This window comes from Agelaius tricolor, unplaced genomic scaffold (assembly GCF_023055355.1).
Source record: "Agelaius tricolor isolate 1412-34295 unplaced genomic scaffold, bAgeTri1.0.p SCAF_17, whole genome shotgun sequence".
NCBI classification, from domain to species: domain Eukaryota; kingdom Metazoa; phylum Chordata; class Aves; order Passeriformes; family Icteridae; genus Agelaius; species Agelaius tricolor.
The window spans coordinates 2,797,288-2,811,346 of NW_027269277.1; the positions used below are offsets into that span (position 1 = coordinate 2,797,288).

The 14,059-nt window shown below is 45.2% G+C and overlaps 1 protein-coding gene across 4 annotated transcripts in view; it reads right to left on the reverse strand.

Annotated features, from left to right (window-relative positions):
* Positions 1–7,499, reverse strand: part of PCDH11X (protocadherin 11 X-linked) — a 431,181-nt gene extending 423,682 nt beyond the window's left edge. For all 4 annotated transcript variants that reach the window (XM_071442168.1, XM_071442166.1, XM_071442169.1 and 1 more), the window contains exon 1: positions 6,855–7,499. The gene's annotated coding sequence lies outside the window, so the exon portion shown is untranslated. The remainder of the gene's footprint in view (positions 1–6,854) is intronic.
* Between the last annotated feature and the right edge of the window lie 6,560 nt (positions 7,500–14,059).

Sequence of the window (14,059 nt, forward strand, 5' to 3'; positions counted from 1 at the left end):
TAAGAAGTAATTGGCCCCAAACTCAACCACCAAAGCACCAACTTTTCAGCTTCAAATAACAAATGTATTTCAAAGACAGTTGAGTCAAGTTTAGAAGGTGAGAAAGAGCGAGCAGGAGTAAATTCAATTTACCTTGTTTTCAGGGATGGAAGAAAGCAGGAATTTTTAAGTTCTCCCATTAAAACACTCAAAACTCTTCAGAGAGCCCCTGGTATTCAGGCCCCAGGGACGCCTCCCTCCTGCACACAAGCTCAGGTTGCTCAGAGCCGCCGATGGCTCAGCACAGACACGGCCAGGAGGGCTCGCAGGGCTGCCAGCACTCAGCACATCCCACCTCATTCCTCAGCCAGAACACAACAGCTTCTGACCAGAGACACAAGTGAGGCATTTCTTTGAAAGCATTCAAGTCTTTGATTTCTGATTTTTTTTTTTTTAAGTGGTCAACTTTTTTCTTTTTTTTTTTTTTAATGATATGCCAAGTGTCTTTTTTCTCACCCTTTCTAGCTTGAAACACCTCAAGTTAATGTTCTGTGAACTGATCTCAAACATACTTTGCAATCTGCTTTAGGTTACTCCCAGTGCAGGTCATGAAAATGTTTTGTTTTTTTTCTCTATGTGGATAAATCTAAAGTGTGCAAGATACACCCTGATATTTGAATGAGCATATTGTCAAAAACCAAATAACTGTAACTGATGGCTGATAATTCTGTAACTGTTTAAAGAGGGATTTTGAAGGAGTTTCTCGCTAAGAAAATGTGGTTTATGGTGTTCTCCTAGATATATTTAAAGGGCTTATATATGGGTGGGGGAATATGTGAATTCCAAAAATCTCATGATAGTTCTACTTTCCTAGTTATCATCATTCCAGATTGATTACATACAATTAGAATACACTTATTTCCCAGAATCCACAGACCCTTCTGTAACTTTCCCTCCTCAGATTTCACTAATGCCATAAACAATTGCACATGTACAAGTGTGTGAGTTTTTTCCTGAAGTTTCTGGTGGAATCATATCAGATAAAAAAGTAATAACTGCCAATTCAGCTGCCCCTTGGTCAGAGGACAAGGCCTCTGTAACAAGATAGGAGAGCAAAACTCTTGATGTACTTTATATATCACATTTTCTTCAATAAGTCATTAAATTACAGGTCTCCTCCACATGAATTTTAAACAGAGATCTCTGGATGTACACTCAGCTGACAAGCACTGCACTGATCTCCTGGAGGACAGGAGAATTCCCAATTACCAGAAACCATTTCAAAACCCTTCACTGGAATCCATTCATTCTGGAAAGCCTCAACTGAGGACAAGGTAGAGAGATGAACAGAAAATGAATTTTATGTATGCTTTTCCCAATTTTCATCCTCAAAATTATTACTGTGTTGCATTGCACTCCTGATTTTGATTTACAACACATTGACACGTACATTTTCCAAGGGTCAATTAAAGGGCTGACATAGTGAAGCCATTACTCCCTTTAATGATAGCTTTAGTTTCATCCTTGTATCCGACATATATTTATAAATTACTGACAGCAACTATAATCTAAACAAACTACTACACTGAGGCCCTAAATCATTTGAGTTCAGAGTTATGTATGCATGTTACAGTTCTTTAAAAGTCACCATTTAATGGAATTTCCAACCACTAGAGTTCATCTCCCCTTTTCTTTAGGGAATGCTATGGCACTCTCTTTGGCTATTTAACAAGTCTAGGGCTTTCATCAGAAACATCCCACAAGTCCTAGGAAAATCTCTTTCCAGTTTGTGAACCCAACCTCCACCTTGACACGATGCCCTCTGTTGAAGCTAGGCTCCATTTCAGGGACAAAAATACTCTCACACCCAAGGAAAAGCAAAGATGCAGTAACTGTGTGCCTGCCAGGACACACAGCTCCACACCTGTCAGGAGACAGGGAGACACAAACTTTTACAACTACAAAAGCAATCACAGAACCCGCCCAAATGACTAAACCTGGGTTTAAATGATTACTTCATTAGCAGAGATGAAACTCAGTCATGAAACCTCCTTTCTCAGGAGGATTATTTAAAAAAAAAAAGTGACCTAATGAAATCTGAGTTAAAGGCTGGAGGGAGACAGTGGCTTTTTTTCTAACTGTTCCCTATGCTCCATTTGATGCAGTTCAGTCATCCCCCAAGCATTTCATAATTTCCCAAAGCATTTCATCCTTTCCTTGGGGTGGGCACGCCTGTGTCTTGTGCCAGGGACTACAGCTGGAAACATGAGTGCATGTGGCTGCAGCGTGCCCACGTGTGAGAGCACGTACCCAGCACATCATACATTTCCATACATATACATTTATTTATTTAACAAGATGGCACAGTTGGGTAAATGAAATATGCTGTGCATAAGCATTATAAACTTACACTTGATTTTTTTCCCCTTTAGCATGTATTTCCTGCTACTCCAGTAGACGGCATCGAGCGTACATAATTACTAATTAAATTCCTACAACAATAATAAAACTATGTCCTTAAGGATGTAACAGATAAACACTGATATGCAAACAGACTACATCACCAGTGACATCTTATTTCTAGCCTGGCTTGGAGGAAGAAAATCTTTCCCAAAACAACCATATCACATCAAAGTAGAACACAAGGCAAGATGTTCCCTTGGCAGGAAGACAAAGCAGAAGTTTCTGAGCACAGGGAACTGCCACATTAAACCCCCCAGCAATGGCTTTTAAAGACAGTGGGCACCTCTGCTTGTAATTTCACTATTGAATTTGGAAGTCTCCAGTGACTTCAGCATTAATCTGTCTCTCTAACAACACATTTGGCTCTTTGATGGTCTGGTTACTTAGGTTCCCTTTGCAACTTAAATTAAGGAAAACAACAACCATTTAAAAAGAGCTTCCTTGAAAAGGTGGTAAAGCATTTGCTGTTAAACTGGCCGAGTTCTGCCATCCCTGCAAGCAAAACTGCTCCATAGCAATGCCTTCAATACCACATGGACATGCAGAACTCCTGAAGGACTGGCAGCAGTTAAAGTATGTACATAATGTAAGGCAAAAAGCAGTTATGGAAGGTTCTGCTCCACTAGGAATTTTTTCACAGATTGCAGGAAGGATTTGGCTCAGGACATGTTGGATCAAGAAGGTTAAATCTTGCATAATCTATGGGAAATCATATATTTTCGAAGAGTGTCAGAAATAATTTCCAACAGGATTTCATCAGACACAACGACAACAGACTTCAAAGGAAAAGAATACTTAATTGTGACACAGTTTCTTACTTACTGTTAAAACTACCATGATTTGATTTTGTCCACAGACTAAATCCCACAGTGTTCTTCATCTGTATTTTAATTTCACATTAACTTTTCCTGGCATCATATTACCCGCCTGTGTATCTGTAAGGAGGATGAGTTTTCGAAGACCCAAGACAGACATGGTCACTGCTACTTCACAAAAGAAAGACAATGGCCACAAATTTCCTCAGCAAACTCTCTGCAGAAAGAGGTAATTGGGACAGAAGAATATTCATCTCCCTTAAGAATTTTTATGTAAATGGCAAACAATGCTCATTTATTTCATCCAGTCTAAAATATTTAGACTACAGGAAGCTGCATCTTGAACCTGCTGCTTGGCATTACATAGCATGAGCAACTCCTCCTGGATCTACACGTACTTGTAATCCCAGGAAAAGGCTTTGGGATGCCTTAGACAAAGGAGTTCTGCCGTTGTCCCCGCTGGCAGCCAGCTGAAAGGAAGCAGGATTACCGGGCTGGCTGTTTCAGGTGAGCAACCTGGCAAGAGAGAGCTAGCAGCAGCTCCCCCAAAGGCTCCCAACACCTGCCTCAGACAATCGGCACCATTCAAAAGTGAAAGGTTCTCTTTGGCTCACTGAAAGGAAAACTTCATGGGTTACAGTACAAGGTTTGGGGTTTATTGTTCTTGCAACTTAACCCTCCAAAGAACCACCTGGATCAGTGCCAAAGGCATTCGTTCTGACAGGGTGTGAAACTGAACTGAGATCTAATTCCTGCTTGCAGCCAGTGCTGTCCTCCTTTAAGAAAAGTCCTACTGACTGTTTAACATCCGCAGGGTCCCTTAAAATTCAGGCAGAAACACTCACCTGGATCCAAAAGGGCCTTTTGAAAGGTTTTCCGGGTTTTCTTTCCCTTTGAACCTCTCAATTTTTCATACAGGTGTTGTTTCCTGCTAAGCTCTCCATAAGCTCAACAGTACCAAATGCTATTAGACTTCATTGTTTTGGATATCTGTTTTTTTCTTTTTACTGTAGGAATGTTCCAATTTAAGCCGGTCCTTAAAACCAGCTCTTAAATTCCTAAGCAAATGGGTGTTTTAATGGAAAGGCTGACACACTCCTAACTGAGGGAGTGTGAATGGCTCCACTATGAGATTACTCAAGTCCACCTAGAATACAAATGCAATGCAGGACCACAGGTTCAGATCTTTGATCTCTTTTTTTGCAGAGGCTGTGATGTATAAAGCCAATTCCACTGTGCAGACAGTACTACACTGAATATAAATTATCCTTTAACTGTAGAGAGGCTCACGTTTAAAGAAATGCTTCAAGAATGAACAATGCAGCCTTGAAGTAGAGTTCTTCTGTAGCAAAAATACACACCAAGATCTGCATGGATAACCATGGTTTCAAGGGACAAAATTTCTTCCACAGCTGTTATTTGATAAAAAATAGAGTAAAATCTGTAGTATTGGACATACAGAAGTACAGTTGGAGCATACTCTTTCCATTAAAAAAGCAAGCTAGGAATACTTGCTTTATTGCCCAGATTAAGCATCATTCCCCTAAGAGGCATAAAAAAATGATTTTAAAATGTGGAAACCAACAGTCTCTACTGAATATGGCTTGAAATTTAAACATGTCTTTTCCAGATACCTCTTTAGAGAAAGAACCTTCTGCCTACTGAGCTAACACTAAGCTCCCTGGAGTTAAGCCATGAATATTCTAAACCTATCTCTTACAATTCAGGAAAAGTTGCCTTTTGCCAAAATAAAATGCTTAAGAGGAATTCAGCAGGCTTATACTGCTTTTCTTCATTTTATTTAAAATAAGTGTTTCCGTCTCAACTTTATGCCAAAAACACAGCAAGAGAGAGACTGAGTTCTGGAGATGTTACCTGAGATTCTGTACACAAATGGGAAAGCAAATTCCTCCTGAGAACATCGGCTGTTCAGGGTTGGTTTGCAAATTAGCATTTAACCAACTCTTTTGCAGTTACAGACAGGGGCTCTTGAGGGTTCTCACATGAATTTCTCTGCTCTTTATGTCTTTCTTGGGTGGTGCTCAGCCATGGTGCATCCGTGCTCTGGGATGTTTCTCCGCACGCCAACTTTCTTTGTGTGTGTGGGAATGTTAGCAAATAAATAAATAAATAAACAAACAACTTTGTTCCTTATCTTACCTCTTTTGACCTGTGCAATCTGGCAGATCAATGCTACTTCCACTGCAGACAAGCAAAAAGTTACAATTTATCTTTCACTTAATCTTTTTTGTTGTCTTTAGGCTTCCTTTCAGTAAGGCTTGAAGAAGGTGCTCTTTGTGGCTCAGTTCTCTATGCCAGAACACGACTGAGCACAAAAAGAATGCAAGAGTGAGCTGATAGTATCTACTGTCCTCAGCTCTGCTTTGGTTCAATAAACTTGAACATCTTCTCCCCTCCTCTGCCAATTGAGATAAACAGCAACAATTACTCAAAATGTGTTATCAACTCAAGCTCAAAAAAGCAGGATCAGCTGAGCCGACTGCATCTCTCCCAGCCTCAGTTTCCTTCAGTGTCCGAGAAGGGCAAATAGGTCCCTGCTTGCCTCCTGCCATGCACCTCACAGCTACTTTACAGGCAGCTACACCCAGGCTGCAAAAGGAGAGGAAAGAGATAAATCCTTTGCCTTCCACATCGCCTGCAAGGCTTCTGCCTGCAGCCAGCAGGCTGCAAGATCTGAACCACGATGGCAAAAGTCACAAACCATCCTTCCCTTCCCCACTCGATCACGTTCTCTCCTTGTCTCTCTGTGTTCTGCTCTCTCCTTGCCTTTCTGTGGTCTCCATAGCTGAAACCAAGAATTCACTGGGCATCACTGCAATGCCTCTAACCAACTCTAACTGTATCCAGAGCTTGAGTCAATTAAAACACATTTCAGCTTCATTTGGTTTGCATCCCATTCCAGTACTCCACATACACAGCAACTTTAAGCTTACAGACATCCCTTCATGGTTCAAGACAATCCTTCAATCAAAGAACTTCATTTACAATCCAGCATAGTTTTTGCTTTCTCTGCTCTCCACAGCAGCCTGGCATTTTGATGCAATCCTCATTTAATGCAATCTCCATTACAGGATTATGATCACATCAATAAAATGTTCCATATGGGGTTTTTTGGGGTTTATTTTCGCATCCCTCACCCCCTCTCATTAATAGTAGGCACTATATCTGCAAAAAACAACAAATCAAACCGGCTGATGGGATGCTCTAGGGAGGTAGCGGGGGGTACACATTCAACAAAATGCAGCAGCCAATGCAAACTGCCCATCGGAGACTGAGCCCGTGGATCTCCTCATTCCTGAGCTAGGCGAGTTGCTCAGTGTCCGTGCCGTGAGCACACATCCTCGCCGTGCTGTGCGACCAGACTAAAAATAAATACAGCTTTTGCAATCACTTGTGAGCTCCGTGCACTTTTCACAGGAGCAGACTTTCATTTTACTTGATCGGTTCCAGCCTATCCATACTGTTCTGGGTGAACCGCTGAGGCTCTGCTTCCAATGGGGGGGGGAGGGATGCTGGACAAAAGATATCACATAAAAGGGTACAAAAATCCCCCTTTTCCCCAAGCCCCCTTCTTACCTTAAGTGCCTTCTCTGCACAAGATGTCAATCTACATGGGCTCCTCAGCACATCATCAAGGCGTTCAGAGTAGCGAAGGCTGCCCCACTGCATGGAAGTTAGACCGCTCTGCAACAGCAAATCCTCGATCCAAAGCACCAGCCGCTTCTTCCCATGCAGCGTGCCGAGCGCGAATCACACACGACTTCCACATAGGGAATAAAATTGTAAAAGAAACGGGGAGGGGGAGAAAAAAAAGGTATCCTAACTTTTAGGTAGCCTGAGTTTGTTTTATTTCTGTTGGATTTAGTCAATTATCTGCTTTTGCAGCCGCGAGACGACGGAAAAGCAATCGCGCTCTGGAAGCCCCGCACCAGTCCGCAGAGGTCCGGCCGCGTAACCCAAGTTGCGCGGAGAGACTCTGAACTCGGTGCGGCTCCGCAGCGCAGCCCGGCTGCCCTTCCCTCGCCGGGCGGCTGCGGACACCGGAGCGCCGGGTCCCCCCGCGGGGCAGCCGCCGCCGCTGGGCGCTCGCCCGGCCCCCGGCGGGGCTGGCCCGGAGCTGGCCCGGCTGGCCCTGGGGGCGCGGGCTGCGCTGCCGGCGGCGCCCCGGAGCCCGCGCTGTCCCGGCGGCGGCGGCGGCGACGGCTCCGGCTCGGCTCTGCCGCGGCCGCCCGCGCCCCGCTCTGCCGCTGCCAGCCGGCCCTCCCCGCGGCTGACATCAGCGCCAGGAGGAGGAGCGACGCCGGGGACGCGAATAGCCGGGCCGAGGGGGGTTCCCCCTCCCGGAGCCGCCCTGCCCGCTCCTCTCGGAGAATCCCCCGAAAGCGGCGGCGTGGCCGCTCCGCCGCCTCGCCGGGGGGCGGCCCCAGTCCCCGCCGGCGCCCCCCCCGCCCTCCGGTACTGCCCGGCGGGCGGCTCCCAGACAGGGGAAAAGCGGGGAGAACCGGCACTCGGGGTCGGAGCGGGACCGGAGCGGGGCGCGGCGCTCGCAGCCCGGGGCGGCCGGGCAGCTCAGCGTCGGCGGTGCGTTCCTGCCTCCCTCCGCCGGGCTCCCCGCCCGCACAAGCGCCGCGGCGGAGGAGCCAGAGGGGATGCGAGGGATCGCCCCTCGGCCTGTCCCCGGCTGGGAGAGCGCCCGTGCCCGCGGAAGAGCTGCCGCCCCCGGCTCCGCCGCCCTCCCAGCCCGTCAGTGCGGCGGTGCCCGCTCCGACCGCCCCCGCCGCAGCCCGGGATGGCAGCGGAGCAGCCGCCGGCCGAGCCGCGCTCCTGCTGCCGAACGGGCACCGCGAGAAAGCTCCGAGCGGGGGCGGCGGGGGGACAGCGCCCGGGGCTGAGCGGAACCTTCCCGGCGGCGGGGATGGGTGCCCGGGCTCGGGGGTATTGAGTGCCCGGGTTCGGGGGATGATGGGTGTTCGGGCTCGGGGTTGTTGGGTGCCCGGGTTCGGGGGTATTGAGTGCCCGGGTTCGGGGGTGTTGGGTGCCCGGGCTCGGGGGTATTGAGTGCCCGGGTTCGGGGGATGATGGGTGCCCGGGTTCGGAGGATGCTGGGTGCCCGGGTTCGGGGGATGCTGGGTGCCCGGGTTCGAGGGTGTTGGGTGCCCGGGTTCGGGGATGCTGGGTGCCCGGGTTCGGAGGATGCTGGGTGCCCAGGTTCGGAGGATGCTGGGTGCCCGGGCTCGGGGATGCTGGGTGCCCGGGCTCGTGGATGCTGGGTGTTCGGGTTCGGGGGATGCTGGCTGCCCGGGCTCGGCGTGGGGCCGGCGTCCCGCACGTTTCGGCTCCGCTTTAGGGCCGGAGCTCGGGGATGCGGGAGAGCACGGCAGAAGCGGGGGGGTCGTGCCGCAGCCTCCGGCGGGGACCGGCCGCCGAGGGGAGCAGCGCTGGCCTCGGGTCGCCCCCGGGCGGCCTCCAGTGTCGGTCGGGCCGGACTGTCCCGGACCCCGCTCCCCGCGAGGGGCAGCGCTGGGGTCGGGGGCTCCGCCTGGGGGCGATGCCCGGGGCGATGCAGCCGGGGCTGGGGGCTGGTGGCCGGGGGAAGTCGGTTCGGGCTGTGATCAGGGATCGGGGATGGCACGGTGAGGTTGGGGTGGTGAGTTCAGCTTGCGTGAAAATACAGTTTAATTAATAGTTAATTTGTGGTGTTGATTTTAATAATTTGAGTATCTTGTATTATTTGCAGTATTTTGCCAGATGCCTGCAGTAGGCACTTCTCAGTGAACACAATAATTATTAGTAAATAGCTGAGCATTTTTTCTGTACTTGGGTGACAAGACAGTTTTAAACTCTTCTGATGAAGAGAAGCCATTGCACTTACCCTAACAGCACACATTTTTCTTGTGTTCTTCTTTAAAAATAGTATGAAAATGTCTGTGAAAGCCTTAATTTACCTTCTTCACTGTAGCAAGATGTAGGTGATGCCTCACTTTTATCGCTAAATATAGTTTAAATGCCAGAATTTCTCTGAAATAAAGGTATATAAGTGAGAGGATGAGCAAGTTCTAAAACCAGCTTCTGAAAATCCCCAGTCATTCACTGAACTGTCTCCATCTTACCTGTTAACTCATATATTCAATGAGATTCTTTGGATATGGACTTGGAATGAACAATTGCATGGCCATTAACCATGCTGAAATACTCCAGAACAGATGTAATGCCTTTTCTTCTAGGTCATATTTCCATATCGTATTTCAGTCGCCTGACTCTAACCAAATGCCCATTGTATTTTACTCCACTGGGGCTAAATTCTGTGAATCTAGTGAAATTATGACTTCATTATTTTTGTCCCACGTACATATGGATGGCAGAGGTGCCTTGTTGTGTACAAGCAGAACATTACCCACAAATTAGAGTTTGTGTCCTGGCTGCTGTACACCACGCTGCTGACAGTAACACCTACCAGTCACTGAGACTTATTTATCAACATTCCTGAGCATTTTGTAATAAAATGGGATATACAGAAACAACAAAAGGCTAAAATATGCAAAGCAGAGTGCAGCTCTGCGTGTTTGGTTTACATCACCATGGTGGCATACAGATGAGGACTGGCTATCAATCCTGCTAATACCCATTTCACCGAGCTGCTGTTACAGAAGATTTCTAAAATAGCAAAGTCCATAATGGACAATTGTATTTTACTCCTAAGAAGAGGCAGTTGGGGAAGGGATTTCTGTGGATTGCTTGGACACAGGTGACCTTCAGGATGGTTTGTCCTGTGCAAGAGCAATCAGCTGCGATAGCATCAGCCAGTCCAGAAAGGAAAGTGAGGGGCATGTCTTGGGGGATGACCTGTCCAGCTTTCCAAGGGGTGTCTAACTGCAGTGGATCCAGCATTCTGCCTCAACTGTGTTTGAAATGCACAGCCAGAAGTCAAATTTAGTAAAAGTTCATTATTTTATTAAAAAAAAAAAAAAGAATAAGGAGTAGATGAGTTATTTAACAGATATTGGGGAGAAACCCTGGAAAAAGGCAAGAACCCTTTACAAACCAGAGCAGCTACATCACAAAACTGAAGAGTTTGGGTCAGACTGATTCTGTCCACGCAGAAAATTATATGAACAAAATACTTCTGTTCATCAGAAGGTACTGCTGCTACCCTTGATTCAGATCAAGGTCTAAATCCTGAAATTGTTTGTTACTCTGAGCACACGAAGAGGCCCCACAGGAACTATTCACATGTGAAAAGAGCTAGGACCAGAGCCAAAGTTTTGCATACTGTGAAGGTCAAGCTTGCTTTCTTTCTAAAACTTGCACTTAACAGAAAAACTCTCAGAACTATGGTTTCTATAGAGCACCTTCAGCTCATTCCTCAGGATGCTGTAAGCACCGTGGCTGATTAAGAGCAGTTTGTGTCCTAGCAGGTCCCTGAGACTTTGGGGCCAGCAGCCTTGCAGAGCAGGGACTGCCCCTGCCTTCCCCTGATTGCAATTATTGTGCTTCTTCTTCCCACAGATGCCAGGTTTTTTTATTAACTTCTCAGAATGTAAGAGTCTCACAGATATTATACAACTCCTGGCTTTACAGTCATGGAAAAACCTGTTAATAAAAATGCACTGCCCGTAGGACGAATTCTCAGCATTTTTGCAAAGGTCACGTAAAATATATTGCTTGAGTAGCCTTCATTTGGTCGCCAGATAAGTCATTGAGAGGCCACATGATGACAGCTGCAAAGAAAGATTGTAATTCACTTTTATGTCTCTATGCAAGAAAATAAGAGACACAAGCCTTCCCTTCAGTGCTGGGGATGCAGGCTGTGTGGAGGCTGGTGCAGGGAACAAAAAGGAGCTCCTTTCACCAGCCTGACAGATAAGGTTGGAGGTCTTTCTCTGCTGAAGGCCTCACAGAGTTCTGCTTTGTTTCTTCTTTGCTGTCAGAACAACAGAAAAACTCAGAGAACAAATTGCAACCACATCATGCCACATCTTTTGCTAGGATTTTGCCTCAGTCCCAAATACGACTCGTATTCTCCATGTACTTGTGTGAGCAACAATTTCTTTCTCTCCTTTTTCCACATCCCCATTTAGTGGAAATGTAAACTAAGTCCCACTTGGGTTTTTGAGCACTAGCCTGGATTTTACTTCTGCTTCTCAATAATGGAAATTCCCAAGTTTTACTTTTCCTGGGAGAAATGTTTATCTCCTTTGCCCCATGCTCCATCAATGCCAATTGATCCTGTGTTTGGATTTGCTAATAACACAAACAGCGTGTCTGGATCTCTTAGAGTCCAACCCTTTGCAGTGCTCCATAATTACAGTGGCTGATCTTCTTTTCTCTAAATTATTTGTGGAAATATTATTTTTTGGCCAAGAAACTGGCATAACATCAGGTCAAATCCCTTTATGTCAAACACAACAATAACTAGAAATGACACATATGTATAAAAAAAGAAACCCTGGAGCCACAAATCGAGATGAACAATTGTCACATGTCTATGTGACACCCTACTCCTTCCATTCCAGGACTGGAGACATTATACACCTACTGCTCATAAGGAGAAAGCTTGGACTGCATTATTTCTGGAAGGGTCTCCATTTCTAAATACACAGATTTTTGAGGCAGAGCCAGGCACCAGTGGTGGTTATCATCTCACAGAGGTGTTGCCAGAACCATTAAAACACAGAGCTCTGGAAGTCTCGTACTTATCAGCGGGAGGTAGAACAAACTAATTTTATTATCAACTCAGCTGTCAAGTGACAATGTTTTTTAAATGCCATGAATTATGTATAAAATGCATTGTTTTTTATGCTGTGCTCTGAGAGTTGCTGTGCTCACACCCAAAGGGCAGGGCTTTGGCAGGGGCTGTGCCAGGCAGGGCAGGGGGAACTGGCGGTCCCAGCTCCCTGCTGCACCCAGCAGCAATGATATCCATGACAATACAGGTGGCAGCTTAAAACGACTCAAATGAGATCAAAATCAGACCCAGTCTTCCAGCTAGGAATTAATGAAATACCTGTCCTTGATAACAGCAAACTGAGTAATAGGAATCTGCAGAAACTGTTCATTTAAATACATTTTGTAAACGTAACAAGTTGCACTGTGCTGTTCTTTGCATCTTTAAGAGTGTCTGGGGATTTATGTCTTGCAAAATAGAAACAAACTAAGAAAACTGAAATATATTGTGTCTTTAGCTGTACTTTACAGCACAGCTTGTGTTTAAGAAGCAGTCTAGACATGTAAAAATGCTAGAATAAACAATATTTTTTTTCATTATTTTAAATTAGCTTCTACTGGAAAGCTATAAATTTCAGAATGATGCACACTAACAGGATTGCATATCTATTCAAATATTCCAAACAAAAGATACTAAAAGGCTATTCTGTTACCTGCCACAATAAAAATAAATTTCCTTCCAACTTAATGCAATTACAAGTGATTTCCTGTAAAAGAAAAAATAAACCTTCAGGATATTTTGCAGGATATTTTACTTACTAGCAAGAAAAGTCACATCCTTTTGTTTTTCTCCCCCTCCTTACTTTAGTGGCTTGTTTAAACTATTTTAACATATAAATATTATTAAATACTATTTGATATTCATTATAGGGCTCCAAATACTGGTTGGCCTTAAATAAATATGTTTTTATTCATTCTCCTTTCAGTTGAATTGCGTGTGCAATTAAAGAATAATCAGCTAGAGTCATGACTGAGATTTTGAATTTATGACCACCGGGGTAGAAAAGAGCTGTTTCTTCTGGAGAAATGACAGAAGTGACCGTGCCAAGGTACAGAATTTTTCTCCTTGTGACTGTGCAGGGCAATAACAAAGCAGGGAGATACTTACTCTGACCATACCTGTACAACAACGGGGTGCAGTAAGTCAGGCACTGATCTGGATGTTGGAAGATCCATCTTCCTTTTCTACCAGGCTTCTCTCTTCAATCTGGATTTTGGCAAGTCTTTTAATTCCCATGCCTGACAGGTTCTTATTAATATAGAAAATAATATGTCAGTAGCAGAAATATTTTAAATATTGCTCAAATTATGTTTGGATAAAAACATATGCAGATATTGCTTGATGTAGCTCAAAATTTTTACATTCAGAAATGAAATTGATTTTATGAGTATGTTGCATGCCTAGATCTCCTTGTATTGTCTTGCAAAGACCTGTTGAAATAAAGTGCTTATAAATCATCATCAGACCTGGATTTCTTAAGATATTGAGTATGTTGTGTTCTGCAAAAGTGAAGAACATTACTCTTTAGTAACAGGATATATTTATTTTAGGATCCCTTTTGACATCACCTTAATAACAGTGGTATTGGTGGTGGTATAATACCAAAGAGAGATCAGTATTATGTGTGATTTGTAGGAAATTATATTCCCTGGTTTGCCATGCTCTGTAATCCAAGTACCAAAACTGCTCACCAGAGAAAAAGAGGAACACATATCCGTAGTCTCACAATTCTCTGACCCTAACTTTGAAGAACTGACTCCCTCATGGGTTAGAGAATGAAAGAATTGCGTTGCAAAACAGAGTTTCTGAGACAGAACACTCACCTGGACCCCATCAAGAACTTTATTCATTCAATGCAAATACAAGGCAGGACTTGCTGAACAAACTTCTGCTGCAGGGGCAAAATAATAGCAGAGAATGGCCATGGATGCTTCCAGCTATGTAATGTTGCCAAGGGTTTAGTAATTCCCATTCCAGGGATTGCTGTATCTCAGCAGTCAGTGAAGATGTTCATTTAAAAATGCTTGGCATTGTTTTGAACAGAAAGAGTTATACA